A 15,609-nucleotide genomic window follows, 5' to 3' on the forward strand; every position below is an offset into this window, starting at 1 on the left:
TGCCCTCTCCAAAGCAAAAAACACAGCATCAATGGGACCAGATGGTGGCCCAGGCTGCGTCTTACACGAGATTCAAGAAGAACTAAATCCTCATATAACGTCACTGTTCAATCTCAGCCTTACTACAGGATATGTACCCAGTGAATGGTGCACAGCAACAGTGGTCCCATTCCACAAAGGTGGTGCCACAACAGACCCCGGAAACTATAGCCCTATAAGCCTGACTAGCCTGGTCTACAAAGCTATGGAGTGTATCATCATGGAAATCATAAACAAAGACATTGGGAACCTCCAGACACTGGATCCTACCCAATTCGGCTTTTTTAAAGGCAGATCTTGCCTCTTGAACCTGGTCGACTTCTTTGAAACAGTTACCAAAGCCATAGATGAAGGGAAGGTAGTCCACAGAGCCTACTTGGACCTCGCAAAAGCCTTTGACACAATACCCAACTCGGGCATCATAAATAAGCTCACCAGCTTAAATATCAACTCCTATGTCACAAGATGGGTTGCAAACTGGCTCAGGGATAGAACCCACATGGTCAGAATAACAGGTGCCATGTCAGACTCTAAACCAGTTACAAGTGGTGTCCCACAAGGCTCAGTCCTGGGACCTCTCTTGTTCAGTATATATTTCTCCGAGGTACAGGCTAAGATAGCTGGACTATGGCTGACCAAGTTCGCAGATGACTGCAAACTGGGTGCCATAATTGACTCTCCAGCTGACACAAGCATCCTTCAAAAGGGTCTCACAGAGACGGATAACTGGTGCCAGAGCCATGGCCTAAAGCTAAATGCCAAAAAGTGCATAGTTATCTCCTTTGGGAAAAACAAAGTGCCCACAAATTACCACATAGGTGGTAATCCATTAAGTACGAAAGAGGTAATTAGGGACTTGGGGACCCAAGTAAATAGCAATCTCTCCTTTGACAATCACGTTGCCAAAGTGGTTAGAAAGACCTTATATATAGCCCACATTATCACAACATTTTTCACATCTAGATCAAGAGAGGTCATTGTGCCCCTCTACTCATCACTTATCAGGCTCATAATTGAATACAATGCCCCATTTGGGAGGTACCTTACCCGACACCTGCAGCAACTGGAAAGACCCCAAAAGTACCTCACCAAGAGGATCAAGGGACTCAAACAGATGCCCTATGCAGTTCGACTAAAGAAACTCCAGCTCTACTCAGTTGCGTGCCACCTACTCAGAGGCAATCTGTGTCTGCTGTATAAAGCCATGTCCAACCCAGAATTAATGGACATGCTTCACCTCAGGAAATCCAAATCCCTTAGAGCTACATGCTCCAGGGACTTGAACCTCAGCACAGAAATAAATAGGACATGCTGGAGGGACAGATTCATATCCCAGAGGCTCCCCTCACTCTGGAACAAAATCCCAATCCATGTTAGGCAGAGCCTCTCACTGACCCTCTTCAAGAGAAATCTTGACGAGTTGATGGGAGATCGTAAGTTTACCCCTGGGATCTCTTCTGTGTCCCTGCTTGACAGAGGTACAGTAAACTAACCTTAAAAGAGCTACCTTCTGTGACCTACTATACATAGGCACAGTCAACTAATCTAAAAGTGTGGTGAAAGCCAAACACACTCTGGCTAGGCTTATAAATGCCCTAGGGCAGATAGCTTAGTATCAACCTATGAACCTATGATGAACTGACCTTTCAAAGCTGTCCTACCTTCCTAATCTTGAAAAAAGCAATCTGAATCCTTACCTGCAACTGTGTCAAACCCTGAAACACTAAAGCAATTCTATGTCCCTCAGTAAATGCACATGCTGACATTTGCTAACCTGACCAGGTTTAGATTTACTTGACCATATCACAACCCCTGTGGTTGTAAAGCAAACATCCCTCCATCTAAGAGAAGCTGACAGCTCACTGACCCAAGAAGCCCCTAGATGCATACATTAAAAATGCCAGTGATGACTACAGCTCATAAACCTCATAAGAACATGCCAATGCATAAAAGCTTTCTAATGGAACTCTCAACATTTGCTTACCTGAAGGCAGCATACCATTGGTTGCCACATCCTGAACTTTCTCCCAGCCTTTCAACATTCAGTTCAATTGTTCAGTTGTTGTTTAATTCCTGCTTAAATGCCAAATGGCATTCAGAATGCAGATTCCTCAATGAATGTATATACCCTGAGACCCAACCAGGTATCAAGCTGTTTCCTTTATATCTGCAAAGAAGAAGACTGACAATCAACTATGTAAATGAAACCTGTTCCAAAGTCAGACTAATGGCTGTGTTAAATAGTTTGTTCTTAATATTGTCCTTGAATCCTCAATTCTGTAAGTAAAATATACACCTCTGGTGAATGTGCTTGTATTCAACTATTCAGTATTTAGTAGAGATTCTTCACACCAGAGCCTTCTGTAGGCTAAAGAGTTTACCCCACTGATATCTGTAAATGATTGAAAAGGGTCTAGACTTTCTAGTCTAGATGGGTATGATTTGGCTGTACAAGTAATGATGCAGCTTGTAAATTTTGTAGTAAATCTTGTAGTAGCAAAATACAATGTTGTACTCAATGATGGGTCAAGCATATGTTATTCTACTTCAAAGGACAGTCATTATTTCTTGTTGTAAAGTTCTTAAAAAAATAAGCCAATAACGTTTACTGCCTTAACTTTAACTTTTAAGGCATTAGTTGTATGCTTAAAATTACTACATATAATAATACCTAAATCCTTATAGTCTCAAACTAGACTTAGAAAAAAAAAATTTTATTTATATTATTAATATATGAAATTCCAAAGCTAAGTGATCTGAATTGCCTAATAGCCACAGTAGGTTAATCTCAGAAATATTATCTGGATTATTTGTAAGAGATCTTAGATATTATTTGATCTGGTAGGAAAATCAATCATCTGTGTCAAATTGTGTAACATAAATCATAAAATTAATCTATTATTTCTCAAGTAGCTGAATAATTGGTATTCAGGATTTACTGAACAAGCTACATTTAGTTCATTAATTTTATTAGTCAAACTAATTCCTGGTAAAATCAAAAAAATGTTTCACGGTGTCAACCAATTTCAGACTTAACAATTTACCACCTAAATAATTCAGATTATACCTATCTTGCCCAAATAAACTTGTGCTATTCAAAAAGTCATCCCAGGAATAAATAAAATCAATGTCCTTTTGAATACACCATTTAATAACCATCTATTGAACAGTACTGCTTTTGTGAACTGGTAATCTGATAAAACTAGTGAGGGAAAGTTTTCTGAAAAGCAAACATTGATTTTGATTTTTAAACAAACCACTGCATGTGAAAGAGAGGGGTCATTGGTACATCATTTACAGCTGCATGTATAATTACAGAGTTATAAGTAAACCTTTTCTCTATCAGTTTGACAAGGCATGCATACATGCCTTGTCAATACTAACAAGTGGTTTAATACTTTTCCTAATCATTGAATCACCTATAAATTAACACACCAGCAGAATGGCTCACATTATCCCCCTTATTTACCATATCAGTTCTAAAGTTACCTCCAACTGCTCTTCTCCAATTACATTTATTTAAGGCCGGCTCAGACTGGCTGGTACCATCACCATCACTGTTGTTTCATATTTTCTTCTTTATATTAATGTCATCTGCCTTTTCCTGAAAGTCTAATTCAGTCTGCAATAAGGATTTTCTCATGGTACAACAATGCTTGTTGAAATAATTTGCCCCATTACTCTGGTAACCATACTGACAGCAGCCAGATACACCCTAATGATTATAACTACCTTCCGTACTTGCCGTTGATGTACAGCATACCTCACCAGCAAAATCCACTGCCCATCTCCACTCAGACCTTGGTATACCTCTGCAAAATCCATAAAAGCAGTCAAAGCTGCACAGTATGATCACCTGGTTGACTCAAGCCATGACTGAGGGAATAAACATCCTGCTACCCTTGATGAACTCTCCAAACCTGCAGATCTGAAAATGAGATAAACAATCATCATTTACATTCATGCATCCTAGTATATGCCTAGCTGAAAACATTAAACTAATTTACTAATCTCAATTTTGAAGATCTCTTGACTAATACATGCACCACAGCCGTAACTGCTCAAATCCGCCTAAGCTCTAACACTGTAAAGTTCCTTCTCCACTCCTTGAGCCTATACTCTAGCCAGTTCTCAGAAAACCCTTCACTCCTGAAAAGACCCCAATACTCAGACCTACTGCAGTGTCTGTATATAACTGTAATTTCTCTGAGGAGTCCCATGTATCTGGCCAAGAGGACATTCCATTAAATGGTGAAGGAAGTCCACCCAGATGGCAAAGTCCTCTTTCACTGACTTGGGTACCCTGATCCCATGATGCTTGCTTCTCTTAACCTTGAGTAAATTAGCTAAAGACCTGTTAAAAGCTTTTCTTGTGCCTACTGCCAAGCATGCCCAAGTTCAATAGACCCAGTAACTCTATTACATCCGAAATCTGCATCTCCATTGCCTATGTCTCTTTCTCAATGTCTGCTAGTCCTGCCCTGTAATGGAAAATAAGTGAACTGATGACTCAGTGTCTAGTTTCATTATCTCATGAATTTTCTTCTAGATAGGAAAGATGGTGAATGAGGTGGAATTTATCATGTCTCTTTTACTGAAATGGCCCAAGACATGGCCTGCCTGCACTTCCTTGTCTACCAGTGTTTCAGCTACATCTTCCTTACCCTTGACTGCCTTTATGTTGCCACAAACCTTTTTACAACCCCACTCCCTTGATTTAATTGAAAAACACACTCTAAAATCCCACAAAAGATTTCAAGCTGCCTCTTTGCACAGGTATTCACACAGGGTCTGTGCTAACACTTTAACCTAATAGGCAAATTCAACTCCCAGCCTCACCACAAAAGGGCGTGTTATCTGTTCCACCCTGCCTGTAACTCTCCCACCACTTCAAATAGTCCACCCACACTGCTACAATTAGCTGTGCTAGGGGAGTTGACTTCCTTTTGACAGCACCTTACAGCCCCATGGGGACCACCTCACACAGACCATGCATACACAAATCTGCACACTGGACTTCCCCAGATGAACATCCAGAAGTTACTGACATTGTTGTCCCTCCCTCTGCTGGTACCCTGGCTGCTCTCTAACTCTCTAACTCTGTCCAACATCTTTCTTAACCAGGAATTGTCATGCCTGCACTCCCATCGCAAAGACCTATCTACTGCCCTGATTCAACAGAAAAGCTGGTCAAACCACAATCAGATATTCCCTGTCCTCAATTGCTGAGCCTTCCTGATAATCAGTAAGTATGCTAATAATGGAAAACTACAGGTCATGGCTCCTTCTCTAAAATCACTGCCATAAGATAATCCCACAACCCCATTGTCTGAGGTCCTACTGCAAAACCTGTTTGTATTTCTTTTACTCAACACCACCAGGGCAGTTGTGCGGTCCCTAACCTCTGAAGCCTCTGCAATTCTTTGAACACCATATGCATCAACCAGGTCAAAGATCTCCATAAACTCGCCCCTCCAGATTCTTTCTTTCACTGACAATGGGATATGAGGCATAATAAAAATGCCTGCCTCACCATCCAGAAAAGCCTGCAGCCCTATCTCCCCTGCTCCTGGTAAATGAGCTAATATCCCAGAATGCCACTGGCTCTGGATGCAGCCCCAGCAGGCAGGGAAATTCCTAAGTGCCCCAGGGCCGAGATTCCAGTAGGACTGCTACATTTTCTATCCCTGAATGCAACTGTAACTCCCACTTGTGCTGTTGCATATTGGAACTCAAGTGATCCTGCAGCCTAGGCCTACTCTGCTTGCTAAGTTTATATACCAAACCCAACAACTCATCAGACAAATGGGTATGAACTGGTGCCTCTCTTTAATCAGCAGCAAAATTGTTCACTGGTAGCATCTGCAGGTTTGGTCTGTTTCGCGCTGCTGTTTAAATACCAGTTTATGTTATAACAAAAACTTATAGACAAGCTGTTTTTGTATAAATATTCTCTAGTACCTTTTTAAGTGTGCTATGCTTACGTGTATATTGAAAGTGCTGCTTTTATGCCTCACTGTCAGTTCTCTTCATTTTGATACAACTACTTTATTGTTTTACAGTTAAGGTTCTATACATTTTCCCTCACAAATTTCCAGTCACACCTTCTTACACTGGATGAGTAATTCTGTTTTGCTACTAGCCAGAACAATTATTATAAATAAATATGAGATTATGTTTGCAATATTAGCTGTTATATAGCAAACTTTGCTTCATTACATGAAGTAGTATTGTAGCAGCAGGCAACATACTTTATCATTCAGACACAATAGCCATTTATAACTCTGACATATTTTTATACCTACTTTCTTGTGAACCTCTGAGTACTTTTGCATTTAGTGGATGACTCCTCATTGTACAAGTGGTCACAAGTAAATTAGTTTGCAGGTATACAGCTACTGAAAACAAGTACAGTGCTATATTTTGCTCATAACATTTCATTTCACTTGTACAGAAGATGTCTGATATTTCCACATGTATAGTGTAAGTAACAAAAAAAATCCACGTGTGTCTTCATGACTTGCCAATATGTCACTCTCAGCTTCTCTAGAATATCTACCAGGTAAGTCACATAAATCTGTCTCCTACCACTGACCAGTAGCGGATTGAAGAATTTGCAAAAGGGGGATGCAGTCTGGTTAGTTAACTACTGAGGTGGAAATGGGAAAGTCGAACACTGGGTTTGGTGCTTGTGAAAAGATCACCTTAAGAAGCTGTGGCATCATAGGAAGTCACTTTCTCTGACTCACCCGACTCCATATTTTTCCATTATTTATTCACTACAGAATTTACATTTTCTGTCCAGTAAACTTCTACCTTACTGATTCTAAAGGCAGGAAAACAATTGACCTACAGGTCCATGACATGCTCCATCAGATAATACTTTTGCCAAAACACCTATCTCATGAAGTTGGCGCACACTTAGGCATATACCTTTCAACTGTCCCCAGTTTTGACTCAGGCTTTAGCTCTGTCCATCCTAATGTCTTCTATAACTGGTGGCTTTTGGAGAAAAGGTGATGAATTAACCTTAATAAATAATGACAATAATTAAGAGTTATAAACTTTACTTTAGAAAATACATGTTACTTCATATTTTCATATTTTGTCATCGTCTCAAGTTAATAGTACTAATATGTTAAGCCCCTGATTATTTCTGAATTTGTCCCTGATTGATTATTAGTTATGCTTAGTAAACTGAAGATAAAAACTTTTTACATACTGCTTTACACATTGTGAACAATAAAACAAGTGCTGCTAAACTGAAGTGAATATAGGTACAGTATGAATAACAACGGAGTGTTGCCAGTATTTTACTTTTCAAAAATATTCTTGCATACCTGTCAGTTGTCCAGATTTCCACAGAATGTCCAAAATTTTGGCTCATGTTTTTGATCTGTCCCTCATAAAACTTGTGGTTTTCTGGCAAATTATTTTGGGCAGATGTCAGTAAACGATGGCATGCAACTGAGTTTCAGACTTCATATCCTTCAGAAAAATGCATGCTAACACAAAACCTGTTATTCTAGAAACTTTTTAAGTTTATAACTTATCCTAATACACAACTGGTACTTATGTGCTCTTCCATCACCCAAACGCATTCTGATTGTCTACATTAAGTTGTGTATATATTGTTATACTAATTTAAGGAATTCTACTTTAAAAAAAATAAAAGTTCTCCTCTTTCTGACCCTCTGCCTTGATTTTTATAAGACAGTACTAGGCTTTCTAATGCTAATGGTGCTCATAGATTGTAAAGCACAGCTGTTTGTTCCTAAATGACCCACTGTATTTGTATCTAATAGAAAGGGACAGCCACCAGTAAGGTGAAGAATTTATGAAGATACCCGAACAAGTGTGAATTTATTTGACAAGACTTAAAGCTTAAAGACCGCTTGCAGTTAAGCTTTCTAACAGATTGCAGAGTGATATAAATCTGCTTGCAGGTTTTCACACTATGACACTATTTTAGACTTCCCTTTGTAAGCCTTCAGTAATCATTTTCTTATTTTAACAGACCTGGAATTGATTAACTCCTTGTTTAGCATATGAAAGGCTATAGTAAGTAAAAATGACTTGGCTGCTGTTCCAGTTTTCTTTAAAATAGTATGCTCCCTATAGAACTTGTAACCCTGTCATTATCTTATGGACCATTTTTCAGCCAATCGGATTGCAGCTTTTTTTCCAGGCCTGTTGGTAGATGATGCAGGACTGCCTAGCAACCTAGGGGATTATAATGACTGACTGCCTGGTGATTGTTGCTGATGGCTTAACTTCAAACAAAGTGTGGTTGTCTACCTCTAAAAATAACTAAGGCTGGTCGGGTGACCTCTTATTTTTTCACCAAAGTTTAGACCATTTATAAGGGAACACAGGAGTATGGATGGCTCAAGTCCTGCCTTGAGCGGCTGTGCAGTATTTGGGAAAAAGCAGCCATTAGGAGAAGTCAAGCAGAATATTAAGTTTGCATTTCTGGGTTACAGATACAGGAAAGAGAACTATCTTAGTACCGTATTTAAAGTGTCTAATGTTGACCACAATAACTTGAATAGTATGACACATTTGCTATCATATATTGCATGATGGCCCATATATATATATATATATATATATATATATATATATATATATATATATATATATACAGATATATATATATATATATATATATATATATATATATATATATATATATATATATATATATATATATATATATATATATATATATATTTATATGTATATATATATTTTTAAATAGATATATATATATGTGTGTGTGTGTGTGTGTGTGTGTGTGTGTGTGTGTGTGTGTGTGTGTGTATATATATATATATATATATATATATATATATATATGGTTTACTATCAAAAACAGGACTGGTGAATCTTCGTAGATGGAAACTTGAAACATGGATGTTTGAATTTCCATCTTGCTGAACATCTCCTTGTTTGAAAGTTTATATCAGCTCATGCACAGTGCATTAGTGTATTCGCTAATATAAACTTGAAGTACTGTACACAGATCGTGGTACATTGTGGTATGGGAAATTCATCCTTTTTCTCACTCTAGTGCTATATTGGAGTTGCAATATATAGTTAGCAGGGTGTGTATAGAGGGGCGAAGGGGGACTTTCCCCCTGCAAAAATATGATGTTAGGTATAGGAGTTTCCTTTACCTGAGCTCCTATACAGACATCACGTAGTCTGTTAAGCAACAATGTTGAATCTGCTGAATTTGTTCAGCTGATTCGACATTGTGCCATGTTGTAGATTTTGACTTTCGTGTTTTTTTTTTTTTTTTTTGGTGTGTTGAACGGAAAATATTTTTCCGTTTGATATTTTAATAGTAAACTTATATGTGTGTATATATATATATATATATATATATATATATATATATATATATATATATATATATATATATATGTCACTGCACTTTTTTTTTAATTCATTACTCTGCTTTGGCTTGTTCCCCATTATTTCTCTCTTGTAGAATACTGGAAATACAGAAAAGGATAACGTTGAACTGAAAATGTTATCTAAAGCTCAGCATAATTAAGAATTTTGTTATTTGGCTCTTTACAGTTGCCTCAATGACCGGCAGGCATTTTATGGCTGATCTGATAAAATTTGTCAATGCACCCTTTATCTTTGTGTATATAAAGACCTTCTGCTTCCTGCTGTTTTTACCTAGGTTCCCAAAGTAATAAAAGGAATAGTCTCAAGTGCTAATTAGACATCACCCTTTTCACTAACAAGGTACTCTCTTAACTGTACCACTTTAGGGCCTTCAAACCAGAACTTAAAAAAAAAAAAAAAAATTAATAGCTTACCATTAATCTCTTGTTCTCACACGAATACCAGTTCTTCAGTGCTGGAACCCTGCAAATCTTTTTCCTACAAATGCTCACAGAATTTTAATAATTAACTTTTTCAAATAACCGTTTGACAAATCATAGTTTTAAGCTCTCAACTACACTGGAGATGCTACTGGAAGAGCTATTGAAGAATGTTATAAAAAAAATCACCTGACTGCAACCTCCAATCGCATCTCTGATGTATTTGAGTTACTCACATTTGCTGACATTCTAGGATTCTTTGTGAGAAAGAAAATGCACCCATTTAAGTTGAAACTGAAAGATGTTCAGTTCATTTTTCTGCTTTCAACAGAACATTGCATTTTTTCATAGCCTAGTAAAAAAAACGTATATTGAAACCAGTTCTGGTTTGAAAACAACTGAAGAACAAGAGTTGAAAAGGGAAAAGGGGGGTGTTGGCTGCCCCTGCATCCATGCCTAAATCTGCCACTGCTGACTGCTGTATAAGGTCCAGGTTCCTGGACTGGATTCCAGTATTATTGATTCATGCCTAGCCAACTGTTATACCCTGCTACTTGCTGCACCAGAAAATTAGTTTTGATGTAAATGTTGCTGCCCATCTGCAAACTGACAAAGCTCATTGGGTTTGGAAACGTGCAGTTGTTATTTTCAACTTTGCATCTTGCAGTTATAAATGTCTGCTCAATACTATGCCATTGTACACCATTTACAAACCTCACGTTCCTTCTGATCTCGCTCAGCTGTGATTACAGACATGCATAATTTTCATAACTGTGTAGTTGACTCTCTGCTTAATTATTCATAAGCACACACATTAAAACTGCACTTTTCATGGCTTGCAACTGTGCAAATTGATTAATTATATTACTGTAATCCAGTTCATGAGATATTTCATTATTTGAAGTCATAGCTTACACCACGTCTTTCCTAAAGCATTTTGCTACATAATTATCATTTTATTAATTTCAGTTTAGAAGAACTTCTCTATCTAGAATGTAAAGAACATCTAGTACCTGTGGGAATAGTTCCATTAAACCTCCTTGTTTTTCATTAATTTAAAGACATTCAACCAAGTCCTTCTAAATAAAGGTTTTTAATTCTTCAAAGAGTTCTAATACATCAATAACAACAGAGCATTTACAGACAGGCTTTTGTGTAAATCTATGCAAAGGTTTAGTAATTTCTTCTCATTAAAACTGTTGTTATCTCAAATAGGTTGTACAGTAAACTCTCAGTTAACTGGAACTCAAGCAACCAGAAAAAAAAAATTGAAGAAATACAATACAATTTTCATGTGTTGCACTTTCTGCCCCCCGCCCAAAGAAACATATCTTACTTTTTAGTGTTTTAAAATGGAAGATAGGAATAAATTCCCTCTCTCCACAACCTATGAACAAGTACAACCAAACAAATAGTATAGGGTACAGTATTAGTCAGGCCTAGTTTAATAGTAACTCTCAAGCAACTAGAAACTACAGTTATCCGGCATCTACCAATCCCCATGGGTGCCGGTTAACTGAGAGTTTACTGTATTGGAATCCAAACCCACCCTTCAGTGATGATAGTACATCATTGATGCAAGTGTTAAAAAGGTTAAGTTTGTATCTGTGTTCAGTATTCTTTGAATTTTTGTTAAGGATTAGTAACAGAAATATTATCTGTGTCATAACTGAAAAGTGTCCCTTTTTCCTTGGTGTGTTCTTTCATTCTCATATGGAAATTTTTGTTTTACATTTCATTCATCAGCTAGCTCAGTAGTTGTCACTGTTGCATTTTCAAACTTTGTGCCCTATATTCGTTTAAAAACCTCTTCACTTCATCCATCAGAAATACTACCTCAGTCTTTAAAGAAAAGCTTTGCATTACTTCACTCACTTTCCCAACCTTCATTACTACATTTAACCAATTTACCAATGATAGTAAAAACTTTGAAATTTTCATAGTATTGTTTGGTGATGCTGCCTCAAAGTATGCCTCAGGAAATTTACATTTTGGTAATTTCTGGTGCAATACTGATCCTATGATAAACTGCACCCACCTGATATGTCATTCCCTTTACACTTTGTTGTACAGTCACATCTTGGGACACATAATGATTTAAATTAAATTTGATACTCGATCTCTAAATATTTTGTATTTGTGGGTCAACAATGGAAGTAGCAGGTGTATGCATTGTAGATAAGCGAAGAATGAGATGGCACCTGTTAAGGATTTCACAGCATTCTCTGTTACTAGATTAAGGTTTCAATTACTAGATAGTACAAGAAAAGCACATGGGTTTAAAAATCAAATTCTTATCCAAACATCACCATGTTTTCTCCTCATATTAGAACCATTGTTATATCCCTAGTCCATGCAGTTCCGTAGCAGAATTCTCAGACTTTCTTAGTTCATTTAAGACAACCCCAGTCAGGAAAAAAAAAAAAACAGAACTCTCACTTATTTGTAGGAAGGACAAAAATGTTCTCTTTTACCTTAAAAGTTTCATTGTGTTTAAACATACTGACAATTAGTGGCATTTGTCCTTGATGACTAAAGACAGGTGTGCAGTTGAATATAATGGAATAGTATGTAGCATCTCTTATTCTTTTGCGAAATACTGTCTCTAACACATATAGACATTAATAGTGTTAATTCCTTCTGAATATTTTTTTTCAAGTAGTGGTTATGAATTGTGTCATTACAAATGTGTTCCTGAATTACTGGATCAAAGTTGACCTTCAGTTACCCTAACTCAGGGAAGTTACCATCACTGCTCATATAAACATGGCCTGCAGAACCCTTCACTGTAACATAATCGTTTATACCTGGCAAGGTCATCGCATCAGTGTACAATTGCCACTAATATTCTTTATTATTTATTCTGATGCAATGACCTTGCCTGGTATAAACGATTATGTTACAGTCAAGCCTCTTTTAATGATGAAAAGATGACTGCATTTTTATTTTAACCATTTTTTGAATAATTTTTCATAAGGTGATTATTTTATTATTATATGTCATTATGCAGTCAAGATTTCTACCATTTACAATTATGTTTTTAAAATAGTTTTTAAAATAATTTTTATACAACAAGAGAATGGAAGTTCTTTAGTGTTCTTTAATGTTTATTACATATTTGTAGAGTTAGTACTCATTACTGTAGCTTTAAGACTACGTCAGTTTGGCGCCAAAGCACAAGTATTTAAAATGTTGCAGAAGAATTTACTCTGTTTGTTCTGATGAAGCTCGTAGGAACGAGTGAAAGCGCTTAACATTTGTGATTACAATAAATGATTTTACACCAGTTTTGTGGGCAGCGATTTGTCTTTTGGAATCTGTACTACACATTTTATTGGAAGTATTTCATTGGTGCTTCCATCTGGATATCCTACACTGCTGATCCAGTTTTTACGAGTGGCTGCTAGCGTTTTGTTTGTGGTCTTGTATTCGTATTTGTAGAACAAAATGCCGGGTTTCAGATATTATACTGTGACAAATGCTGAGCAGTGCAGTTTTCCAAAAACATTTCTCCAGTGCTTTTTTCTTACTGGATTGTGCTTTCAAATTTATGATCAATGGTGCTGCTGTTTTCTTTATAAGAAAATAACTTTTATTGGAAAATTGGTATTACCGTTAATCACAATAACCAAATTATTTTTAAGAGCAATATTAAACATCAAACACTGTTGGGCAATCAATTCTCATTAAATATATACAAATTAAATAATTCCTCAGTTAGAGAAAAATACATTTATTTATGAAAACTTGTCTTAAAATTGGTAAAACAGAATATAACCTTTTGCCTAGGAAGGTTGCCATTAGTCCTGTGGTGTTCATCTCTTAAGGATATTTTTCAAAAGCAATAAAAATATACTCACCATCTCCCTACCCTTACTTTCTTCCTTTAGTAAAGGTGCCATATCCTGTAGTTAAACATGACAATCTGTAAAATATTTAAATCAATATTGCCAGCCAAAGAATTGATATGTTTTTGAGCAGGCAGTATACCTTGCAGCCAATAGTATATCCCCCACTTCTTCGAAGAAAGAGAAGTTTTCAGTTCCTTTTCCATAATAATAAAACTTCTCTGTTTCCCTTTTTTCCTACTTAAAAGAATTCTATGTCTTACGTATTGATCCTTTTTTAGTAAAAGTGGTTAGCTGAGTGTCAAGGATCCGAGGAATAAATAAAGGATGGTCTAAACATTATATACTATAAGCTTTCTAACTTCCCCAGATAAGGAATCATAGAACTAACTGCAGAATGCATCAACATAATTCTCACAAAACTTAATCCCAGTATCTCACCGCTGTTAATAAGCTGGCCCCAATAAACCAGCTGTGTACATTGTTTAAGTTTCCTGGAAAGGAAGGAGAGTAACTTGCACCTGTTACAATAGATAGAGATAGGTGCTAACTCCTTCCACCAGTTAAATGTCCTTGATTAATCTAGTGCCCATTAAAAAGTAGAAGAAATTTCTGTAATCATTGCTGGGCCGGTTCCAGTCTATTTACCCTTCTATTAACAATTAATTCATATATTTTAGAATAAAGTGCATGCAGCAGTATGCCCTTCCAGTGTGACTATAGCCTTGGGTTAAAATCTGGATAATATGTTTTGCCTTTATTGCTTTATAGTTCACAATCTGTCAAGCCCAATCTCTTCAAAGTGGTAGGAAGTGTCAGTATATTCCATTTGAGTCTGTGCCTAGCCCTTCCCCACAAAAACCTGGTATAAGTCTCATACTCTCAGAAAAATACCTTTTTAATGTAGAGGTATTCTTGTTCAGCATATAAAGTCAAAGATAAAATAAGCCATAATATAGCTTTTATCTTTTGGAAAATATTCAAACATGTTCCCTTCCATCTTTCCACAGTCGTACATTTTCTCCATTATTTTTATATGTGTTATTTCTGTAGAGTCCACAAATGAGTCTGTAAAGCGAATCTAAGATATGACATCTGACTAGGTAACTCCAGGAAGGGAAATCACTGGGTTAACCTTGGTAAAAGAGAAAAGCTAACTCTGTCTCTTTTTTAAATGTTGACCTTATATCCTGATAATACTGCTGATTTGCACAAAATATCAGCTGCTAAGGAAAGGTCTTTTCAGGGTTAATTGAATATAAACTCAAATCATCTGCATACCAAGCAGTCTTATATTTCTGTTTCCCAAGCCTATATTCCACTAATGGTGAGGCTGTTAATTAGGCTGCCAATGGTTCAATGTAGAAAGCAAATAAGAAGAAGAGAAAGGGAAATCCTGCCCTGTTCTTCTATAAAGCTGAATGCCCTTTGAGAATCTGGAGTCTGTTAAAAGTACGAAAGGTCACACAAGTAGAAAAGAAAAGGCACAAGCAGAGCAAAGGACCACAATATTATGCTGTAGCACAAGTAAAAGCCGTTTATTCCTTACAGGTTAAAATCGCACATTCAGATAAGTGCTTTCGTCTCTGTTAATTCAGAGACTTCTACAGATAACCAAAATAGACAATAAACCATTTTTTATATAAAATCTAATCAATTATGTCATCAGTACTATGCCCCTTTATTAGTACATCAAGCCTACCAGCACACTCAATTCATTACATATGCATGATAGAATTAAAGATACATTACAGTTCTCATTTATAAATATAGTAAAAATATGAACTGAAATAAATTATAATAAATTATTACTATATATACAGGAATCATGAAAAAATAAATACTGTAGAAAGCATTAATTAAAGTCCATAAAATCTATA

The sequence above is a fragment of the Protopterus annectens genome, chromosome 11.part0 (genome assembly GCF_019279795.1).
Source record: "Protopterus annectens isolate FY-2018-M chromosome 11.part0, PAN1.0, whole genome shotgun sequence".
Classification (NCBI taxonomy): domain Eukaryota; kingdom Metazoa; phylum Chordata; order Ceratodontiformes; family Protopteridae; genus Protopterus; species Protopterus annectens.